Source organism: Chinchilla lanigera, unplaced genomic scaffold (genome assembly GCF_000276665.1).
Source record: "Chinchilla lanigera isolate Chin_1 unplaced genomic scaffold, ChiLan1.0 scaffold00018, whole genome shotgun sequence".
Classification (NCBI taxonomy): Eukaryota; Metazoa; Chordata; class Mammalia; order Rodentia; family Chinchillidae; genus Chinchilla; species Chinchilla lanigera.
In genome coordinates this window covers 13,561,495-13,583,797 of record NW_004955419.1, presented here as the reverse complement: position 1 = coordinate 13,583,797, position 22,303 = coordinate 13,561,495, and the positions used below count along the sequence as shown (strand labels likewise).

Sequence of the window (22,303 nt, the reverse complement as noted above, 5' to 3'; positions counted from 1 at the left end):
GTGGGTCTCATGTGGCAGCATCAGCGAGGCTGCTGTCCCCTTCTTTCTGGGGCCAGAGTTCCCCCCTTTTTTTTTTAAATGTAACTCAGGCCCCTAGGAGGTGAATTGTTCTACTTCTCTGCCTGTCAGGGGCTCAGGTTCTTGTATGGAGATGCCGTCTGCACACGGCCTGAGATTGGTGGTGCTTCTCAACAGTTTAACCTTAAAAAATGCCAACAAACCCCTGCCATGCAGTGAGCCCCTGCACATGCCAGCTTTGTGCTGGGTGTTTCTCTCACATCGTCTCGGTTGGTCCTTGCCACTCCTGAGAGCTCCCAGTACCGGAGCTTTCTCCTCTCCACCACCCTGCAAACCATCATCATCTGTTCCCGGGAGGTAACACTGGTCTCTGGTGTTACCTGCTTCATGTCTCCGTAATGTGGCCAGCAGATGCTTTTGGGGTACATGTGACTTCAGGGTTGCTCGTGAGCCTCGGACTCCTTAGCTTGACTTACAGGTGCTTGCTAATGACGGTTGATGATATAGAAGACGATTGTGTCAGAGTCTGGATCCAATCTACAGGGCTACTCACAGAGAACTCACCCATACCTAGAAACTCAAAGCAACTAGGTCTATGCTACTTCCATTCCCGAGATTTTAGTTCTTGACTCTTCACCCCAGAGACCTAAAACTTGGGGAAGGGTGAAAGAGCCCTCTGGGAGAAATAAAGAAATTGGTCATTTCTGGGGGTTTCCCTTGTAGCTGTAAACTTGGCTAATCCATACAGTGCCACTGGGGCTTCTGTCAGAGAAACTACCTGGAGCTTGCTGAGCGACAGTCTGCACATTTCTGTTCTGCTGACCGCTGTGACCACTCCATGGCAAAGGGAAAAATAACATGGTACTTTAAGTCCGGATAGAGGCCTGGACTCTGTCTTGGGAGTCAGTTACAACTTCCTGGTATTAGCCTGTGCCCATTGGGTGGGCTTGTCCCTTCCCCAAGAGGTGAAAGCCTGTGCTGCTTAGTGACCCAGGCTTCCCAGCAGGACAAGATGGCACCCTCTCACCCCCCTGCTTATTGGAGGGTGTTACTCCCCTTACCCAGCCCGTGTAAACTTTGTCCACATAGAGATCTCACATGCCTCCGCATTGAGTGTGAGCTCTGCTGCCTCTATGCACATCCCTCCCTCAGGGATGCCCTTGACCCTGCCATCTCCTCAGGTCCTATTGTCAGAGATGCTCATGGTACCCTGCCTTTTCTCTCCAGAGCACACCTTTATTGGTAATTATAAGTTGATAACCTGGAGTCATTCGGTCATCACTGCCTGTCTCCTGACTGTGTTCTGTGTCCCCAGCAACTGCCTAGCACATAGTAGGTACTTACCATAGTAATATACAGAAATAACTGAGTGAATGATTAGCGAACCATGTTGGATTCATCTTGGTATTGCATCTCCCACCAACGCCTTGCTCATACTCACTGAGAACACCTCGCTGAGCTCCTGCCAAACCTCAGATCACCTGTGTGACCTTGGGAAAGTCACTGAGCCCCTCTGGGTGCTGGGTTAATTCATGATCAGAGGGGATAGTTAAGCTGCCGTGTTTCTTCTACAGGGTCATTGGGTGATCCTGTTTGATCTGGGCCTATACAGTGCTGTGTCCATGGTTAATATTCTCATGTACCAGAAAGACATAATTCCATTTTTTGGTGCTATTTGACTCTATCTCATACCCCACAACCAGTTCATCAAGTCCACTGCCTCCCACTGCATTCACAAGCCAGTCACTATCACCACCCCAGCTCCAGGCACCATTGCTTGCATGGACCCTGCAGTAGCTTCACAGTCTACTTTCAGCATAGAAGCCACACTGTTCTTCTGCACATAAAATTAAGCCAAGTACCCCAATAAAGTCAAATTGTGTCACTTAGCCAAAGCCTTCTAGTGGCTCCCTGGAGTAACACCAGAGCCCTTCGGTGCCCTAAAGGCCCTGCATGAACTGACCTCTCATCACCTCTGGTCCTCCTTTACTTCACCCCAGGTACACCACCAGCCTTGCTGTTCACAGGCACACCAGGCCCTGTCCTGCCCCGTGGTCTTGGTAGTGGCTGTTCTCTCTTGCCTAGACCCTGCGTGACTCATCTTTACCTCCTTCCAGCGTCTACCTTCTTTCCAAAGAGACTGCCCTGCCTACTCTAATTAAAACTTAGGTGAGGAGACAGAAACAATTTTGGGGCTCCATTGGCTGTGGAAAGACATACATAAATGGGACATCAGTTGTTTCAGACTCCTTGTGCTCTGTAAACACTAAGGAATGCAAAAGTATCCTCGGCGCGGTACAATGCTTCCACAGGTTCTAGGTCAAGTGAAGTTTGCTGTAGTCAGTGCTGAGACTCCATATCTTCTGCAGGGTTAGGTGCGCCGGTTGGTCGTTTAGTGTCATGCGTGTGACATACATGTGAAACACATGCATATGGAGACATAATATGCAGTTGGTTCTTCTGACTATAACTTTCACACGAATCATGGAGAATCGATCAGGTACACGATTTTGAGTAATGGAGCGTGAAGAAGGCTTCCTTTTCCTCTCTGGGCCCCTGTGGATGGTTTCCTTCCCTACGTAGATGCCCAAAAAGTCTGTTTGAAGTTGCACCCCAGTGGTTTTGAAGGTGTAAACCCAAAGCCCAGCATGGTGCTTGACACATAGTAGGTTTTCAACAAACACCTACTGAGTGATTATTAAAGATCAGCTGATGTGTTTCATCCACATAGAATGGTCAGTGCAGTTCATCATTTATGTAGGCAACCTCATTCTCAGTATTTTCTCAGAATCCCAGTGAACAGATTCAACAGTATTTGCTAAATATTTGCCCCATTCTGGGCCCTAACCATGTGTTGGATATGGTCTTTGCCCCAAAGAAGTGGCACACAGTCTCGGTGGTGGTGGTGGGTTTGGCAGGTGCTGTAGGAACTGGAGCCTCGGTCCTATAGGGGTTGGTGGAAGGCGCTGATGGCAGTGTGTTAGCCGTGTTGGGAGAACAATGAACAGGGACAAATTAAATCTAGTGGGGGGAGGGGAGTCAGTCAATTCTCCAGAGAGGAAGTGATTTTCAAGTTGCAGTGGGGGAGGGAAAAGACAAGATCCTAATTATTCCGCTGCGGACATGTGCTGGGCTGAGTCCGTAGTAAGCTTGGCTCGCTGAGGTGCCATCTTGAACATGCTCACTCCAAGATGGTGGCCCCTGTGTCCTCACAGAGCTGGGAGCGCCACACGGCCCCCATGTTTGTGGTGATACTTCAGGCTCCCTGAGTCTCTAGCTCGGCTTTCTTATCACAGAAAGGCATTTCATTCTTCGAGATCAGGCAGCCAGGACCCAAGGAGCTGTTTTTCCTCCATTGTGCAAGCATGACAAATCATTAATTTTTGATTGATTTGCTTAGAATTATGGGCGCCCCAGCATTCTTTCCGCCGCTGAACAGCTGTATAACAAATGAATATATCAGTGTGCACAAAAGATTGGAGATCTAAGAGAAGCAATTACATTGGCCACCCTCCCCCACCCTTACCCCTTCCCGGGCAATGAAGGGAGGAAATTTTTACCAGAAATTCCTCAAGTGGCTTTAAAAAAAAAAAGCCTTTTTATAATTGAATTAAATCTTTATCTCTTTATCTTTTGCAGCAGATTTCTAGACACACACCAGCTTCCCACATGCTTGGGTTCTATCCATCCAGCAGAAATCTTTAATAATGAAATTTCAACTTGTGAATTAAAACCAAAAATGAAAAAAAGAGCAAATTCTACCCCTCCTTTTTTTCTTTCTTTCTTTCTTTTTTTTCCTTTTTTTGGTTGCTGCTATTCCTTTAAGATTTTGGAACCATACCAGTGCACTAAATGTGACCTCCATAACTTTTAAATTAAGAATTTATGCTGGCTTGAAATTTATGAAATATTTCAGCATGAAAGAAAGCCTTTTTCCCTCAGGAAAATTGAGCAATAAATCACAGCACTGTGGATTTACTGCCCTAGAGCCAGCGAGAGATAGGATTTTTTTTTTTGCTTCATTCTGAAAAAAAAAAAAAAAAATGTAATCATATAAGACAGCTTAGCTGCTGTCCTCCCACTCTCTAGAATTTTTAATTTCAGCTGTTTCTGCTTGGATTTATTTCCAATATTCCTGCTCGGCTTTTCAATTTCCTCAGTTATTAAATTTTAATTCAGTGCATTAGCATTTAAATTAAAAAAGGGTTTATTTTATCGAAATCGTTGGCCAGCCCCCATCCCGTAGCACACGAATTGCCTGTTTCTGCCATTTGCACAAAATGTGAAATGCAGCTAATGTCTTACAACTTACATTTGCACAAATTTAGAAATAAAATTTCTGGGTTTGGAATAATATTTTCTTTCCAAGAAAACCCTTAATAAGAGAATGGAAAAGAACAACTTAACATTCATTTGGGAGGGAAGAGGAGGGTCTAATGCAACTAAAAATAGCTCTGCCCAGGTCCTCTGGAGAAGCTGGTGAATAAGGGATGGGTGGGGCTAGGAAAGGGGGGTGGGCACCCTGATCGGCTGGAGGAGGGCTTGGTTCCCCTTACCCCAGCACTAAATGAGGAGGACCGTCTCCCACGTGCCCTATGCCCCCCACCATATTTCATTTGCCATAGAGGCTCTGGTTAAGGTTGACAAAAAGATGTTGGGGGGATCTGATTGAATCCTCTACTCCCACCCCCATTTTTACCTATGGAGAACCTCAGGTCTAGAGAAAGGAAAGAGCTTGTGAAGTTTGAAGTGAGACCTAGACAGAGCAAGGACAAGTTACCCTTTCAAAGCATGTGACCTCTTGGCAGATGGTGGCGGTGTGACATAGCAGCTACCAAGTACCCATTACCTGAGTGGTTACTGCTCATACCCAGCATGGGCTTGGAGCCTTGCTTGCATTCTTTGTTCAGTATGGTTTCCGCTGAACCTTGGGGCTGTGGTGGTCTGTTAGACGCTCATGAGATGGCACTTGCAACATGGGATTCTGGGCAGTCCAGGGTGGTTGGTGACTTGCTCACCTGCTGTGTGACCTCACACATTCATAGTCCTGTGCCTCAGTCTCTTGGACACAACCAGTGGTGGCCTCTGTCTCTACAGCTAGGGTGGTTGATAGAGTACTATAGCTGAGCCAACCCTAAGTACTTTTACACATGTACCCTTATTAAAGTTATCATAGGTCTGACACCACTACTGTGAAATAGGTCCTAGGATTCATGCACTCAGAATTTGCAGATGAGGAACCTGAGGCCTCAGCAGCCCAGGTGACTTGCTAAAGATCACACAGGTAGAGAATGGCAAAAGCAGGACTCAGACTCAGACTCGTACCCTGTGCTCTTCAACTTTAGTTCATATGGAGAATCAGGTCAGATTATGCTAGGTAAAGAAGAGTCTGTGGTTTAGGTTGAATTACATGAAATTGCTCATCTTAGACCATTTTGGCCTAAGAAATGGCAGTATCAGAGTTCAAGTTAATTCAAACACAGGGGATCAGCATGATGTATTTGCAAGGACATGGACAAAGCCAACCAGGTGTCATGTGGATCTCTACTCTGAGAGCTGATGCTGTTAGCACCGTGGGCTTCAGCTACAGGGGCCAGTAGGCGGTGCCCTGTCATGGTGGCAGGCCATGGTTGCCATGTGCTGTGATATTCACACATGCCATCTTGGAAGGCTCCCACAGCATCCGTCGTCCATCACCATGCCATCCCATACCTGTACCTGCTGCTAATGGGACATCCCTCACCCTGCCCAGGTAGGTATTCCTGCCTTTTGCAGCTCCAGGACCCTTGTGCCACCATCTGAGTCTCTGCAAAAAGATTTGTGTCAACAACTATTGGGATATGTTTAGCATTCTTGGTTTTATAAAAATGAGTGGATAAAAGTAGTTAGGGTGTCTGCCAGTACTACGAAGCTGAAGTGTCATCAACTCAGTGAAAGAGAAACAAAGATGGAGGTTGTCAGATGTGCCAAAAGCAGAGCCTCAGATCCTCCCTACCCCATCACATGTTTACTGCTCTTGACCTGGTCAATCCTACGTAAAACTGTGATGGCAAAGGACAAAAAAAGGCATCATTAAAAATGTGCGAGCATTGCTTGAAGTGCACACACACAGTTAGGTGGGAAACAAGAGAGATCATTTGAGATTTTGGTTACTTAAAGCTCTCTGGGGTAGAACTTCCCCCTCCACGTTACCCCTGCCTCTTAGGATGAACATTAAAGCAGCTTTGTGTACAAGAACGCAAGATGTCAGAAGGAGCCTGTAACCGATCCTGTTCCTTTGCTCCAGTGAAATGATACATTTTCCATTGTCTTTTTTCTCGCCAAAATCGCATAACCAAATCCCATTAGTTTCTCCTTCCAGACCTTATATTTCACCCTCCCTATTCATTCTCTTTCATTTTCCTCATGTGGGGCTTGGGGCTCTGTGATGTCACCCCATTTCCCATTTGGCTCTCTTGAATGTTGGTGGGAGATAACGTATCCCAGAACTGAGAGAGTGCCCTTGGGAGTGACTCAGACCTGATCTTAAACTGTGAAGCTTTTAATACATCACTTAAAGGCACTGAGCCTCTGTGTCTTTACCTGTAAAGTGGAGGTACTGTATGTGCGTCGTTGGGGACCTGTCGAGAATCAGATGAGAGGAAGCAGTAACGTCCCTCCAGTAGTACCTGATGGGAAGTTACCCAGGGGAGGTGTCCGACAGCCACGGGCCAGGCAGACCCTGGATATAAGACAAGAGGACGTGGTGGGGACTGTGAAGAAAGCAGGCACGGCAGCACTAGCTGCACTGTGTGCGACTGGGTGTCACTGGATTTTTTTTTAAGAGAAGCTAGAAATCTTTTTTTGGACAAAATCCCTTCATTTTATGTTACTGGTTCTTTTGAATGAAGTCCACCATCTGGTTTTGCCAGTTTGTAACTTACATGTCAAAGGCCATAGCTCTTCCTACTCTAGATCCTGAATTCTTCATCCAGAATCCTGAATCTGAAATGCTTGGATACAAAAAGGTTGTAGTCGGTGAGCAGCAGGACTTGACTGGAAGGGGAATGAGGCTGCACATAGTCGCCCGTCATGTGCCCACATAGGGTTGCCTGTGCTTGTGTGACCCCTGAAACATCGGCACACACCGTTACTGGGGCCTCCACAGACTCTGCTGGGGTATTTCAGAAATACAGGGCATAGGCAGTGTTACCTTTCTGAACTTGGAAACATTTTGAATTTGTGAACATGTGCTCTAGATTTTCAGACCTGCGTTATGCTACTGTGATTCTTCTTATTACATGAGTTTTGAGAGAACGAGGGAGTGCATGGTGGTGGAGGTCCAGGCCTTCGTTGTTTGTCATCTGTGGCCTCCTTTGGCCCTGCATCCAGGTCTCCTTGAGCGCTGGCTTGAGAGTCAGGACTCCAGGTATTTGTCATTTGGCCCTCATGAGACTCCAGACGTTTCCCTCTGTACCCAGAAGCCTTAGTCGCTCCATCTCAACCAGAATTTTATGATTTCTGAAAATTTCATTTGGTCAGCCCTATCTCTCCATCCCCCACCCCCAAACAAAAGAGATTAAGAACTGGCACTCTCTTGCCTTCCCCTGCTCATAGAGTTGGGGGACAGAATATTTTAACATAATAGGATTTTTCCCCTCCAGTTGGTAGGAATAAATCTGCAGCTACTGTTTTATTGGAAATCCCAGCTGAAAATAAAAATGGTGCAATTCAATCTCAGATTTAACTGGTTACTTACTTTTCACGGAGTCCCCAGGGCTGTGTGGTTGCTAGGTTTGTGTTGGCAGTGGGTGCGCGGCAGAATTTAAAGGGCCAAGCAATAGGACAGGGAAGTGTTCTGATTCCCTCTCATCACTGGGGGCAGGTTTTTCCAACCTGGAGGAGTGGGGCAGGGGCTTAGGGCCTGCTCACCCTCTGTCTGAAGGCTGGTGTTCAGCAGAGCTGGTGGGGTTGCAGTAGGGAGACTCTGTCTTGAGCCTTGGCTGATGGAGGTGTTTGGGTTTCTTTTGCAGGCTGACGGAGCCAGTGCAGCTGGAAGGAAAAGCACCGCAAGCAGGTATGCCCCTCCATACCACTGGCACCCCTCTATCTCTGGTCTTCAGCTACTACTCTCTAGTTCGTACTCTCTTCTGGAAGGGTGGATGGTCCAGACCAGAGGAATATCTGCCCCAGAGGATGTGAAGCATGAGCGGCAATTTCCATGTTCCCTCTGTGGGCATCTGTGACTAGAATCCAAGCTTGGTCTGGTTTTTGGTCACTCACCTTAGAGCAAGCTTAGGGACAAAACCCAGGATGGGGAGCCCCGCTGCTGCAGCAGGTCCCTTTTAGGTGTCGAATTCCTTCCCTCAAGTGCTCAGGTCCAGTGCAGGGTAGTGGGATACTCTGATGAGCCAGACCAGGATCTGTCCCTACCCTGGCAGCTGGCAGTAGATAGGAGAAAGTTGGTCCCCAAAGGAAAGTTGGACTGTGATACCAAAGGAGAGAGAAAGAGATACCAGATCCACCCAAGCTGTGGATGTCACTGCAGGTGGTAAAATAGGCACTTGGTAAATGTCAGCACACATCCTACTGGTGCCTGTTGGGCAGAGCAGAGCTGAGACAACCCTGTAACCTTCACTTGAGGCACTGAGGCAGGAAGAAGGCGAAGGATAACCAGGAGACATGGCTCCTAGCTCAAGCATAAAACCCAGAATGGGCTCTGGGGTGATCTGCTGGATTTGAGGGTCAGATTGTGAAGGCCAAGTAGGGTTGACCTGTTAGCCCACAGAGTACCAGTTCTTTAAAATGTTAATGGACTTTGGGGGTTTCCTTTGTGGACATATAAAATTGGAGGGCAATAGGTTAAACAAAGTCAAATAGTTCTCTTTGCCGTGAGACTTTTCAGAGCCTTTTTTTGCGTTTATGTGCATGCCTAGGAACATCTAAGAATGAGAATGTCATGTTTCTCAAACTTCATTAATCTTTGACTACTTTTATTGAGGTTCACTCCATTGAATGAGTGTTCTTTGGAGCATACTTTGAGAACACATGGAGAGTACTGAAGTTCTTTGGGCAGAAGAATAATGTGTTTGGCTTTGTGTTTCAGGAAGATCACCCTGGCAGCCTTTTGCAGGGTTGATCGCAGATCATGACACCAGGTGGGAGGTCCCTAGCACACAGAACTCAATGTGGCCTGGAAATATTTTATCCCTTGCAAGCCAAAAGGCCTCTGACAGTTTCTCAACTCTGCCAGGACAGTGTGAAAGCAACCATAGATAACACATAAATACGTACATAAATGGTGGTAGCTTGCCAACCCCATCCTAAATAGCTTCCTGCCTGACAGCCTTTGTCTGAAACGCACTTTTCTGTCTTCCCAGGTTAGTGCCCTTCATCTCTAAGGCCTCAGTTCAATCCTCATTTTGGGGAAGTTTTCCCTGATTCCCTCACTCAAGGTGCCACTGTCCCAGCCCATGACCCATGGCCTTCATCGCGTGCTTACGCTCCTTCATTATTTCTTTTGCTTGTGCCTCTTTGTTCTGATTCTGATCTCAGAGTTCTCACTACACAGGACAGGGACTGTGTCTGCCCTGGGTATCACCATGGGACTGGACCCTAGTAGGCACTCGCTGGATGCTGATGTGATAGATACACTGAGAGAAGGGATAACAGGAGGGGTGATGCAGGGGCAGGGAGTACACACTGGAATGGAGGGGTTGGAGCCCAGGAGGATGAGACATCTTGGCTTGGATCTGTGAATATTGTGATCCCTGGGGCTGGTGGCTGTCCAGAGTCCTTTGTGCCCAGGACCCCTGCTGGTGGATTTGGGTAAGAACACTGTGTGAGGCCGTGGCCTCTAGGGCATTGGTAGTCGTTCAGTTTGCTTGCTGGTACCTGGAAGTACTCCTTGGATCAGAGGAAGTATTCGCTTTCTGTTGCTGAAGCATGATACCTTACATACACACCTGAAGAAAGAAGGACTTATTCTGACTCACGGTTTGAGTCCATGGTTGGCTGGCTTCACAGCAGAGACATCATGACAGAAAAGCGTGGTGGAGGAAAGCTGCTCACCTCATGGTGGCCGGAAACAGAGAGACGGAAAGGGCCCAAGAGGAGGAGACCGAGGATCTGATACAGTCCTAAGGTCACACCTCTGTGACCCAGCACAGGCACACCCAGAAGTATACTTTATTAACCTCCCAGGTACCTCTCTAGCCAGTCAGATTGACAGTGCAGAGTAAACATCGCAGAAGGACAGGACTAGAAAAGGGCTTGGAGTTTGTCGCATCCACCCTCTCAGTGCGCATATGGGGAGAGTCAGGCTTCGGAGGAAAGTTCCTTCTCAGGGTCATGTGAAGAGTGAGTAACCATGTCAGGCCTGGAACCCGCTGGAGCTGAGTTTTCCCCAGCCAGTGGTGCTGTGCTAAGCACAAGTCAAGCAGATTGTGGCACCTTCTGCCCACGGTCACTGGGTGCTTGCTGTGGTGAGTTCAGTGCTGTGTGCCGTGGACCGCAGTGGACCAGATGCAAGTTCATTCCTCCAGAAGACATGGGAGTGGCTTTTGCAGGCTCTGTCCAAAGTTCTGGGTCCACATCACTGAACCAAGACATGAAGCTCCATCCACCTCCATTGCTCTTTTTCCTTTTTTTTGGTACTGGGCATTAAATGCAGGGTCTTTACGCTGAGCTACATCCTCCGTGGCTGTCATCCTTCTAAATTTTAAGATAGAGTCTTGCTGAGATGTTTAGGCTGGGCTCAAACTTGTCATCCTACTGCTTCAGCCTCCCAGAGTGCTAGGATTACAGGCCTATACCACCATGCCTGGGCCCCTCACACCACTTTCATAGGACATGGTCCTTGCCCTCATTTGCTAGTGTATAAACTTCTTCCGTGCCAGTGGATTGACGTGGAATTTCAGAGGACAGCAGGTGAGTTTTCCCACAATGCTTTTAGCTGTCTGAATCTATGAATTCAGTGCTCAGTCCATGACTGCTGTCAGTGGGGGAAGAATGCAGAGATTGATTAGAGATGCCTGCCGATTCAGCAGAGGGGGACAGTGGTTGCTGTGCAGTATCTTTTCTCTCTGTGACCAGCCTATACACCAGGAAGGAACCAGCCCAAACCTTTAGATCATGTGTGATTTAGGGTGTAAACACAAAGTTCCTATTCATAACAGCTTCCGTGTAGTCAGCATGTCCTCATCAGGCCCTGAGCTGCTTTGAGGTATTTATTTATTAATTGTGTGTGATCTCCCCAGCAGCCTTATAAGGGTGTATTATTCCACTTTATAGATGAGGAAGCAGAGGCACAGAGAGGTTGATGGGGCTTAGGGCACCTCCTTGGAAGGAAGCTGTAGAATTGCTTGCCAAGGTTTCGTTGGCCTGCTGTGTGCTCTTGACTGCTGTACCGTCCGTCTTCTGGATGTGAAGGGTCTGGCAACGGGAATTCTAGGAGCCTGGCATGGCCAGAGACTGTGCCAGAGCTTGGTAGTCCATCAGAGGGCAGGAACTCAGTGAGGTGCTACTGATTCTATGGCTAGAACCAACAGCTTCCTGAACGTTAACCCAGTATGTCTGGACAGTGACTCAACAGTCTGATAAATGAGTGACACATTCAAGCACCAAGAGAACATTAGCGGTGGCCTTAGCTAGTACCACTGGTGACTTTGACCCTGGCCACATGGGGTTTAGATGAGTGGGCATGGAGTGTTAGAGCTCATGTAAGTCCCTGTTTTCAATGGAGAAATAAGAGCCTTAAAGCTCCTCAGACTCAGAACCAGGCTAGAGGGCTGTGGGCCAGAATGCCCTCGAAGGACGCCTGCCCCTCTAACGTGGCCTCTACTCCCAGCCATGCCACCGCGTGCTCTGCTATTGCACCAAGCTCCGCTTTCCTCCCAGTGCCTTCCTTTTGGCCCGGAACATACAATTTTGCTATTTCTTCAGAGGGCTTCTGGCTCGACCCCAAAACCAACAGCATGGGCTGCTAAGGAATTAGTGTTAAATTGAGGGGGACAAGGAGAGGTGGTGTTCCTGATCTTAAGAAACAACCCAATGTGGTTTGCTTTACTTCCCTGTAACCTAACCTGAATCAGTTTTACAAGACCAGTGATCCCTCTCTCAAGGTTAACATTGACCTGGTGTGCAGGTTACAAATCACAGAGAAAGTGGTAGCCAGACCTCATTTGCTCTAAGAGGCAGGGGGCCTGCAGGGCCTGAACTGTGGAAAATGTAAAGGAGATGCAACTTTCGTAATCGGGTAAATGCAGTTGCAGGCTTGCTGTAGTTATGCCTTTCTTGTTCGCCGAAGCTTGTCAGAGTGGAAGCACTGCAGAGATAATCTAGTCCAGCCCCTTTTCTCTGTGATCAGGAAACAGGGATAGAAGAGGTTAAGTGGCTCACTGCTCCCTTGTGTCCAGTTTCCTAACAAGTAAACAGGGTCTTGGAGGCTGGAGTTTGGGAGGAGATGATGGTGAGATGGTAGAACCAAGTCCCATTCACTCACTCCACAAGTATCTCCTGAGTTCTGGGCACTACCCTAGGTGCTAGGGGCACAAAACTGAGCAAAACAGAATTCCCTGCCCTTATACGAGTTGGCATTCTACTGGGAGTGGGTCAGATGTGACAGATATCTAAAATATTAGCTCTTCAGATGTTAGCTCTCCAGTGCTGTGGGAGAAAGAAGAGAGGGAGATCGAGAGACCTGGAGCGGGAGTTTCCTCTTTAATTTGGGTAGTCCGGAAAGGCATTGCTGGGGAGGAGACTAAAAGAGATGGGGGACAGAGCCTGGTAGTCATTGGGGGACATGCATTCCAGGCAGAGACAACAGGTACAAAGACCAGAATGTGGATGTGCATTAGAGCAACGGGGACAAGGCCAGCGTGGTGCTTAGGCCCTTGCAGATAGCTGTCAGGACTTTAGCTGTGACGGTGTAAAATCAGGAGCTACTGGGAATTTTGCTCCTCACAGCAGCCCTGTGAGGTAGTGACAGGTGTCCTTCTTCTCCAAAGGCAATTGATGACAGACTCGCCCAAGGTCACCCAAACAGTGAATGGCTTTGGATCTAGCTGAGTCTTAGCCTTAAGCCAAGGTCTTTCACCAGTGGACCATTTAATCATAACCACGTGTGTGTGGCTGCATAATTCTTCAAATAATGTCCTTTTGTTGAGCATTTTGGCTTCAACAGCCAAATAAAAGTTGTCCTAAACAGATTAATTTCATTTGCACAAAATGTCCCAGTAACAATCTGCCCAGCACTAGAAGGTGGACAGTTATGGTATCAGCAGGGTGAATTATATGAGAACTGGTATAGTTTTACCAGGAGGCATCTTTTTCTTAACTCCAGGCTTCTCTTCCTGTTGGTGGAGCTCAGACTTGATGCCCAGAAATGGCCATTCACACCCTACCAAACTTTGGGCCAAGTTTGTCCACGAAACCATAAACTGCGGTTGCCTCTGGAGGCTCATATGCTTGTTCCAAAGGGGCCAGTTACTTTTTGATGGGCAAAGTTCACGCTACTTAATCAGCTACCATTAAACCTAGGCTCTGTAAATAGGGAAGATGCTGGAAAATTCAGAGGCAGCTTTATCCTTGGTCTCTGGAGACAGCTGTGGAAATGCAAACCACCACTCACACACAGCAAAGTCCACAGAGTCATTTTTGCAAAAAGGCACTTGAGGGCAGCCTGCAAAGGAACTGAGGGGAGCCCACAGGGACCCTCTGCTTGGCCCAGCCATGCAGTACAAGTGCTGCTTGTCCCCTGTGAGCAAATTAAGCTCCTGTGGTGAACCTGGGGTTATCAGTTTAGAGCGTACAGGATCTGGCCTTGTCCTGAAGAAGCACGGGCTTGAGGGGTCACTGGGAGGACTGGCCTGTTGGTTCTTGGGCGCCTCATGATGAAGGCCTTGAACCAAGAAGCTCGTGCTGTAAGTTCCTGCCATCTCACTATCTGTCTAGGCCAGATGACACGAGAGAAAGTCTGACACTCAGCTTGCCCTTCTTGCACAGTCCGTGTGGAATGTGATGGAGAAGGTGGGATGCCCCACCCGCTCCTGGATCACTCCCGCCTGCCCCTCCTGCAGGGAGCCTGGCTGAGGTATGTCCCCAGTCCTTGTCTCCTGCTGCTGCTGCCTGGGGGTCAGCTGCACCGACCACTCCTTTTGTTCTCATGCAGGCTAAAAATTGTTCCACTTTCATATATGAAGTACTCCATCAGTGGCTTGAGAACTCATCTTTTTCATGGTTGGACCAAACTTCTCACCTTTAGGGGGTGTTTCATAGGAATGGAACAAAAGAACTACTGTTTACTCGGTCCCTGCTGTACACTTGTTCCTTGGTATCTACATGGAATTGTGTTCGGGACCCCGAACAGATACTGATTCTGAGGGGGCTTAAGTCCCTTACATAAAATGGCACAGTATTTGCATGTAGCCTGGGCCCATCCTCCTGTATACTTTGCCTCATCTCTGAATTATAACACTAACACGGTGTGAATGCTGTGTACATGGTTGTTCTACTGCATTGTTTAGGTTATTATGATGAGAAAAAAATCTGTCCATGTTCAGTACAGACGCAGTTTTTTTCCTGAACATGTTCGATCTGCATTTGGTTGAGTCTGTGGATGTGGAGGACGGACTGTATGTGGTGCCATGCTGGGTACCATACATACATCTGTCTTTCAATCTTCTGTACCACCTTTAGTGGTCAGTATTAGCATCTCTAATTTACACATGATGAATTGGAGGTGGGGGCAGGTTAGGAAACCTGGCAACAGAGCCTACATCAAGTTCCTCATCCCCAAGCAACTGGTGAGGCAGGACCATAGGTGAGGGAATCTCAGTTGTATATCCAGGGCAGTGTGCCACCACCCAGCGAGCAAGCCTGGGCTGGGTGTCCCTGTGGAGTGCCTTGGTCAGAACTGACTGGACATCACACACTTTGGTGTGCTGCACACTGGGAGGACTGGAAAGTGGAGGGAAGGACGCCAGTTGTAGTGGCAGGACGGTGAAGCACAGGGACTGCAGACCATCTACTGGCAACACGGGCAGGGTGGAGGCGATCTTCTTCACCCTGTCATTCCTAGGAGGAGCGGGACGTCAAATGACAGAAAGGGACAGGTGCTAAATGACAGCCTTAGCAGGAAATAAGGTTGGTGGGCAGAAGGAGCACGCGGATCTTGTTTATATGTCATGCACAAGGGTGTAGGGATAGCCTTGCTCTTTCGTTGTGGAGCTCCCTGTCCTCTAGGGTCTGCATGGGACCACGTGTGTGCCCCGGAGGATCTCTGCCCTCAAAAGGCAGTGGGCATGGGCCCCTCAGTGACCTTCATCCTCCACTGCCTGTGTCTGCAAGCTGGACAGATGTGTGAGGGAGGGCACAGCGGGGGGCTTTGCAGAGAACAATGCTAATGGATCAGAATTATGCCACTGCCAGACCCCTGGAAAACGAAGGCTGCATGTCAGTTTAAAATGCTGTTAACGCTAATTCCCTTTAATGTCCAACCTCGTAGGTGCCACAGGACCCAACTGGAGAGCCCCACCTAACTGAAATTTGGAGTTTGTCACTTGACGGGTTGCCCAGGTCTCTCACTTTCCCCCACTTTAGGTTTCAATTAACCAGGGAATTTACTCTTAATATTTAAGTCTTGAAGCCATTTTTCTGAACTGCAGTATTACCCAGCACTATGGCTGACACAGTGCATTGGAAATTAAGTGCCTAAGAATTATCTCAAACTAATGATATGTTAATGCATTGTAGGTTATTTTGAGTTTCTAGACTGCTAAGAGTTGTTTAATAGGTTAATAGTTTTAATCTATTTAATCTTTGCTGCTTGACTGTTTATTAAAATATATCAGTGATACATGATAGAACTGGAAGTGTAGACAGTTTGGAGGGTTATTAAGGGACAGGTGGTGGCATGAGGATTTGAAATTTCGGTGACATAGTGAGTGAACGCAGAGCCAGGCCCATTCTCAGTGCCTCCAGTCTAAGGTCTCACTCTAGGTCCTCTTCCTCAGCCCTCTCAGGCTGGTGTTGAAGCTGCCACCATTGCCCCAGGTATGATTTTTGTCCTTGTCAGAACAAACAGGAGGCTGTTTTTATCCAGAGGATGTGCCTGAGTGCCCTAGCCACTTGAGCACATGTCAGGGAGAACTGGAGGTGACCAGCAGGCACAGAACAATGCACTTTTCTCTGAGGAAGAGTCAGAGCCCTGTGTTCCTGTCTTGGCTGTGTTTGTGCTATCTGTAAATATCTAACATACGCCATTCCTGTCTGAATGCTAAGGAGGCAAGGGGCACCATCCGCATTTCTTGGAGTATCTGGTGTTTAGTATTAGTATTAGTTCATTTGTGCAGCAGGTGTGTTCTGTTATTTTCTCTTGAGAGGAGAAAGCAAAATTGTCCGACTGGTTAAAAGCCCCAGGAGTCAGCAGACCTGGGAGAATCCTGCTTCTGCCATCAGGCAGCTCTGTTTCCAATCCTTGCCTTGCTTACCTGTAAAATGAAAACTGTGTACAGCGCGAGGCATGCAGGAAAATGAGACGGTGTCCGTAGAATGTGCAGTACTGGCCCGGCATGTCATGAGCAGGTGATACATCAGAGTGCCCCTCATTGTGCTCCATGGGATGTCTTCCTTTTGCAGCATCCCCACATCAACACCAGCCGCATCTTTACCTCATACCCTGGCATGTTTAAGGCTGGTCACTTTCTGTTAGCAGTATTCTGCAGACCTTGGCAGACAGCTGTGGGGGGGGCGGGTCTGGACACCAAGGGTACAGAGGTGGTGGGGCATGAGGCAGAGCCCTGGCCAGGTAGGAGAAATCCCTAGGGAGGAGGTGGGAGTTTGGAGCAGGGCCTCTCGAAAGTGGAAGCAGCATTTCCAGAACCTCTGATATGACAGCCAGCGCGTCCCTGAGCACCTGAGGCTGTGCTAATCAGTGCTCACCCTAGTGACCTTGTGTTCTCAAGACAGGCTGTCAGGATATAACCAGACTCTGCTCTCTTGGCCTTTCAGAAGGTAAGAAGAGTGTGTTACATTTAGGAAAGTCTTTGGGAGAAAGGGTGAGACTTGGACACTCAAGCAATAAACTTAACTTATTCATGGAGTTGGCATCCATGGAACACACCCACCCACGTTGTGGTAGGGGTCACATGAAGGCAGTGTCACCCTGTTCCATTCACTGAAGTGGTGGACTCATCGACAGTGAAGGTACTGGTGATGGACTGACTGCAGAGAGGGTTTCACATGGTGCCAGCATTGATCTTCCTTGGCTTATTTGGTGAACAGGCTCTTACTGACCATCTGCCCCATGCCACCGCTTTAGGAGCTGTAAAGAAGATCAAGCCCTGTTCTCTTGTAGACCACATTCTAGACAGGGAAACAGATGATGAAGTGGTCAGAGTTATCAGGATGTTGGCTGGATAAATATTGTGGAGCCACAAATGGGTTTTGACCCGGGAGGGATCTCACCTGGCTTATTGTAACCACATGTCTTTGGCTACTGGTTCAATGTAGATTTCATAACAGTGAGCGAGGGGGCTGGATAGGTCAAAGAGTGGGGGAGAGAGACAGACAAACTCTGACGCTGACTGGATTGCAGAAGAAAGGGGAAGTGGCTTGAACCAGCTTGGTGGCTTGGGGTGGTTAGGGAGGGTCAGGTGTTCTGGACATTTTTACAGGTGGAGTTGACAGGATTCGCTGGTAGGTACGTAATAGGGGCTGAGAGAGTAGAATTAATAGGGACTGAGAGAATGGAAAGGATCACTGAGTCAACTGGAAGGGTGGAATTACTATCGCCCAAAGCAGAGTAGACTGTGGTTATCTAATGGTGTTGTCTTAGACTGCAAGATTTGGTAGAAGGAACATTAGGCTGAGAAGCAGCACTGTTTTTCTGGAAGTGGAAGGATAACAGTTGCTCTGTTTGGGACTTGTTAAATTTGAGGTACCAACTGGGCATCCCAGGGGGAGGTCTTAAACATGTGTTGTTTGTGCAGGTTCAGAGTTCAGAGGGATACAATTTGGTATTCATCATCACATGGTTAATACCTAAAAGTATGTACTTTCACCATATCCCTAAGGCAGTAAATGCAGATAAACATAGAAGAGGTTCCACAACTGATTCTTGGGCTGTGTCAATGGAAAAGGACTGACAGATGAAGAGGCGTCAGCCCAAGGCAAGGAGTGACCATGACGTGGAGGCCCCCAGGTGATACAGAGCAAAGTAAGGGAAGAGTTGGATGAAGGAGGGAAGGAGGTGCTGTCAAAGGCCTCTGATAGAGGATGGATCACATGGAAGCTGAGAAGGGACTGTTGGATTTAACAGTGCCACGGGGGATCTCAGAGGAGCAGCTCTGATGATACAATAGAGCAACAGCATCATCAGACTTAAGAAGAATTGACAAGGACCCGACCCCCAGGATCTGGAAGTAGTGGTAATCATTTGCACTTGGGTAGTGGGTGACTGATACGAGGGATAGAATTGGAGGATTTGGTCAGTGGGCAGCCTGCACAGCTGGATGACCATTGGCCCTAGCGTTGTGACATGATGTGTGCTAATTCTTCTCATATCTCATGCATCCATGCATTCGTGGAGAATGTATTTAAACTCAGCTTGAGACTAGTTAACTCTCATTCCTAAGGAGTAGAATCGTTTAGTAAAGTTTTATTCCAGAAGGAGTTAAGCAAGGTGTTATTACATACCATGGTAAAAGATGTTTTCCCCATCCTTAATATCATTTCAGGTGGGTGAGGTACCAAAGTAAACGTTCCCTTTGGAGGAAGCGGACTGATCCACAGGCTGAGTCTAGGGGCATATATAGATACACTGCTCCCGGTCTGTGCAGGGAGACGCACAAACCCAGCTGGGTAAAGGTCTGGTCTCTTATAAGGGGTTTAGACATCTCGGATTCCAGCTTGCCCATTTGTAGATGGTAAAACTCAGTTCCAGGACCAAGTGTGGTGGTGCACACTTTGGAGGCTGAGGTTGGAGGATCATTTAAGTGCGATATTTGAGACCAGCCTGGGCAACACTACGAGATCCAATCTCAAGAGGAAACAAAATTTTAAAAATGGAGCCCCAGGCAGGACAATCCAGGGAATCAGCACAGAAACAGGACTGAAGTCCAGGGTGTAGAGGACTTTTCATGTTTACTGTAATTTGATGTCAACATTTTGGTGGAATGAGGTAGAAATTGTGCCTAGAAACATTGACTGGCTCTTGGGCACCCGGTGTCACTGGGGCTCTTGCTCCACCTTGCCTGGAAATAGCATGTCCTTGAGGGCTCAGGTCCACTGGTAAGTTTCTTGGTTGCTCTGTCTTAGGCTCCAGGGCTTAGTGGTAACAGAGTAAGAGCCAGAAGAATGTTTTTCGGACTAATTAATCACTCAAGGTGAGTGATCTTGCATATGCCATTCATCCGCCCTGTGTATCAAGGTGCTGCTAAGCGCTGGGCATTGTGCTAGGGCTGGGGATGTGGAAGCGAACAAACAGACCTGGGCCTGATCTGTGCTTTGGTTTCCCCCTGTGGCCACAGGACTCTTGTGAAGTGGGCGTGAGCACTCGACCCTCAGAGGAGGAGGTCTGTCTCTGCCACCTCCTCGGCACAGCCTTCGGGCACAGTGTACGAGCCAAACACTGTGAAGGATGAATAAGAACAAAGCGATCAAAACTGAAGCTAGTGGAGAGCTGTGGTTCATAGGCTGAACTGCTTTGGAGCCGCTTTTTCAAGTTTGCTCTTACATATCAGTTGCCCGTGGCCATAATAACAAATCACAGTGGTTGCCCCTTGTCCGCACTTCTGCTTCCATGGTTTCAAAACTACAGTACAAAAGAATTAAAATGGAAAATTCCAGAAATAATACCTAAGTCTTGAGTTACTTGCTACTCTGCATGGCCTCATGCAATCTCTTGCAGTCCTGCTCCGTTCTGCCCAGGACCTGGATCATACCTTCATCCAGGGTATCTGTGCCATATATGCTGCCTGCCCATGTCACTCAGTAACTATTTTGGTTATCAGAGCCACTGTCTCAGTATCATAGCTCTTGTGTGTGTAATTTTGGTTCTCCTTGATAGAGGCCTCAAGTGCAAGAGTAGCGATGCAGAAGAGGCACCGGGGTATAAAACATGGAAGAACAAATGAGTCTGATGTGTATGTTGAAGAACGTAGAAGTAAAAAAACAATATATGTAAGGCTTACAGTTTCAAGCATCCACTGGAGGTTCTTGAAACATGGCCCCTGCAGATAAGAGGGACTCTTGTGCCACAGACTGGGCAGCTTGAATCAGCAAGAATTTACTTTCTCACAGTTCTTGGGACCTGAAGTCCAAATCAAAGTGTAGCATGATCGCACTCCCTCCTGAGGCCTTTGGGAAAAATACACCCTGCTCCTGGTAGCCCTCGGTATTCCTTGTCTCGTGGCTGTACTACTGTGATCTCTACTTCTGTGGTCATGTAGCCTCGGCTTCTTTGTGGCTTCTCCTCTTCTGTCTGTCACAAACCTCCCAGTGTCTTACAGTGACATTTGTTAGTGCATGCAGGGCCCACCTGGGTTACCCAGGATCAGCTTGGTCTCAGCATCTTTAGTTAAGTATATCCACAAGGACCCTTTTTCTAAATAAGGTCATATTTGCAGATTCTGGGATGAGGACATGAACATATCTTTTATTTCACCACAGGGAGGAAGAAGCCCAGATGTACATATGTCAGGCATAAAGCAAAGCTGTGAATATGGAAGGTCAAGGCCATGGGATCTTAGAGCCTTACCCCTCCCCGCTCCCCATCCTAGCGCCTCTCAGCCATTGCCATGGAACCCCTAGGCCTTCAAGGAACACACTTTGAGAACCATTGCCTGAGCGAAAGGTCAGTGCTCTTAGAGATTCTATGGGCAGTGACCCATCTGGTCTGGCTTCTTTCCTGGAAGCCAGGCACAAGCAGTAACCAGTGACCACAGACAGCAGGTGCTCACTGGAAGATACTCTTTAGCGCCCAACTTTGGATTTTATGTTGGAGTGTGACTTGGGTTAAATATAAAATTCATAGCATATCTTGAGCAACTATTTTGTAGTTATCTATATATAAATCTATTTTACAGCGACACAAATAGAATAGATTATGGAGTGTCAGCATGTAGATAGATTCCAAGTGCTTTTTCACTAATATACCTAATGATTCGTGCTGAGAATATCCAAGGACTCCACTGTACATTTAAATGGATATAATTAAAATAATGAGCTCTATTTTAAAAAATGATATATGAAAAAAATTTTTAAAGAAGTTAGAAGGAGCTGCACCACTAATTCAAAGTGATATAAGTACTTCTGCAATTCCATTGTTATTAGGACACCTAATTAAATGCAAAGCATCCGAGAAAAGCAGTGTTGGGCTTGTAAATCTAAAGCTCAGAAGTCAGAGGAAGAGAGGGAAGTTGGCGGTGTCCTTGGTACCATCAGGCCTTAGGGCTGTCATGGTTAAGGGCGTGCATGGCTATGTGCTCTCCCACCCGTGAGTGTGAAGGGGTGGCTCCCTTGGCTCCCATCCTCCGTGGGGTAAGCCAGGGCTCTGAGTGGTTACAGAGCTGCAGCTGTATCACTCAGTGTGGCTTCTGACTTGCTTAGGGTGCAGGGTGTAGGCAGAAGGCGGCGGGGGAGTCTGCCTTCCCATGGGAGGTCATTTCCCTGCACCTCTCCCACACCCCAGGTGACCTGAGGCTGGTAGTTCAGTGCAAGGATAAAGGATGGTTTTGCTAAGGTCCCAGCTTTGCCGCATCCCTTTGTTTTAAGAAGAGAGGGCTCTTCCATGATGCAGTTGTTCCAGGCCTGTGGCTCGTGCGTGACTGTCCATGGTGCAGAGTACCTCTGTCCCAGGGGGCCCTCGGGAGTCAGTCACAGCAGCTTTAAGTCCCATTGCACACTTCCCAGGAGACAGGTGTTCTTCTGGTCACTAGGTAAGTACAGCATATTTGGAGCACATGCTGTAGCTTCCCTGAGTGCCAGGACTAAGACTACCCCACCTTCCCTCAGAGTATAAATGATCTGGTGAGTCACAAGTGGACAGGCTATTTTCAAATGACAGTTGGAGCCACGAAGGAAAAACACGAGGAGAGGAGCTAGAAGCTAGATGCGTGTGGTCAGCAAGAGGATGCATACACTAAGGTGAATCATTAGCATGCTATGTGAGGACGGCTGGAAGAAGCACCTTTGAAAGGTGATGTGACACTCAAGGAGGGCGTCAGACTCTGACTCCGGTGAACTGGAAGGCTTCCCAGAGGAGAGGAGGACATTGTCAACCCTTGTCATTATAATGGTAGCTGCC

The 22,303-nt window shown here is 47.8% G+C and overlaps 1 protein-coding gene across 1 annotated transcript in view; it reads left to right on the top strand.

The window, feature by feature from the left end:
- Positions 1–22,303, top strand: part of Znf618 (zinc finger protein 618) — a 112,512-nt gene that overhangs the window by 23,962 nt on the left and 66,247 nt on the right. Inside the window, exon 2 of the mRNA XM_013513280.1 lies at positions 8,031–8,074. The gene's annotated coding sequence lies outside the window, so the exon portion shown is untranslated. The remainder of the gene's footprint in view (positions 1–8,030; positions 8,075–22,303) is intronic.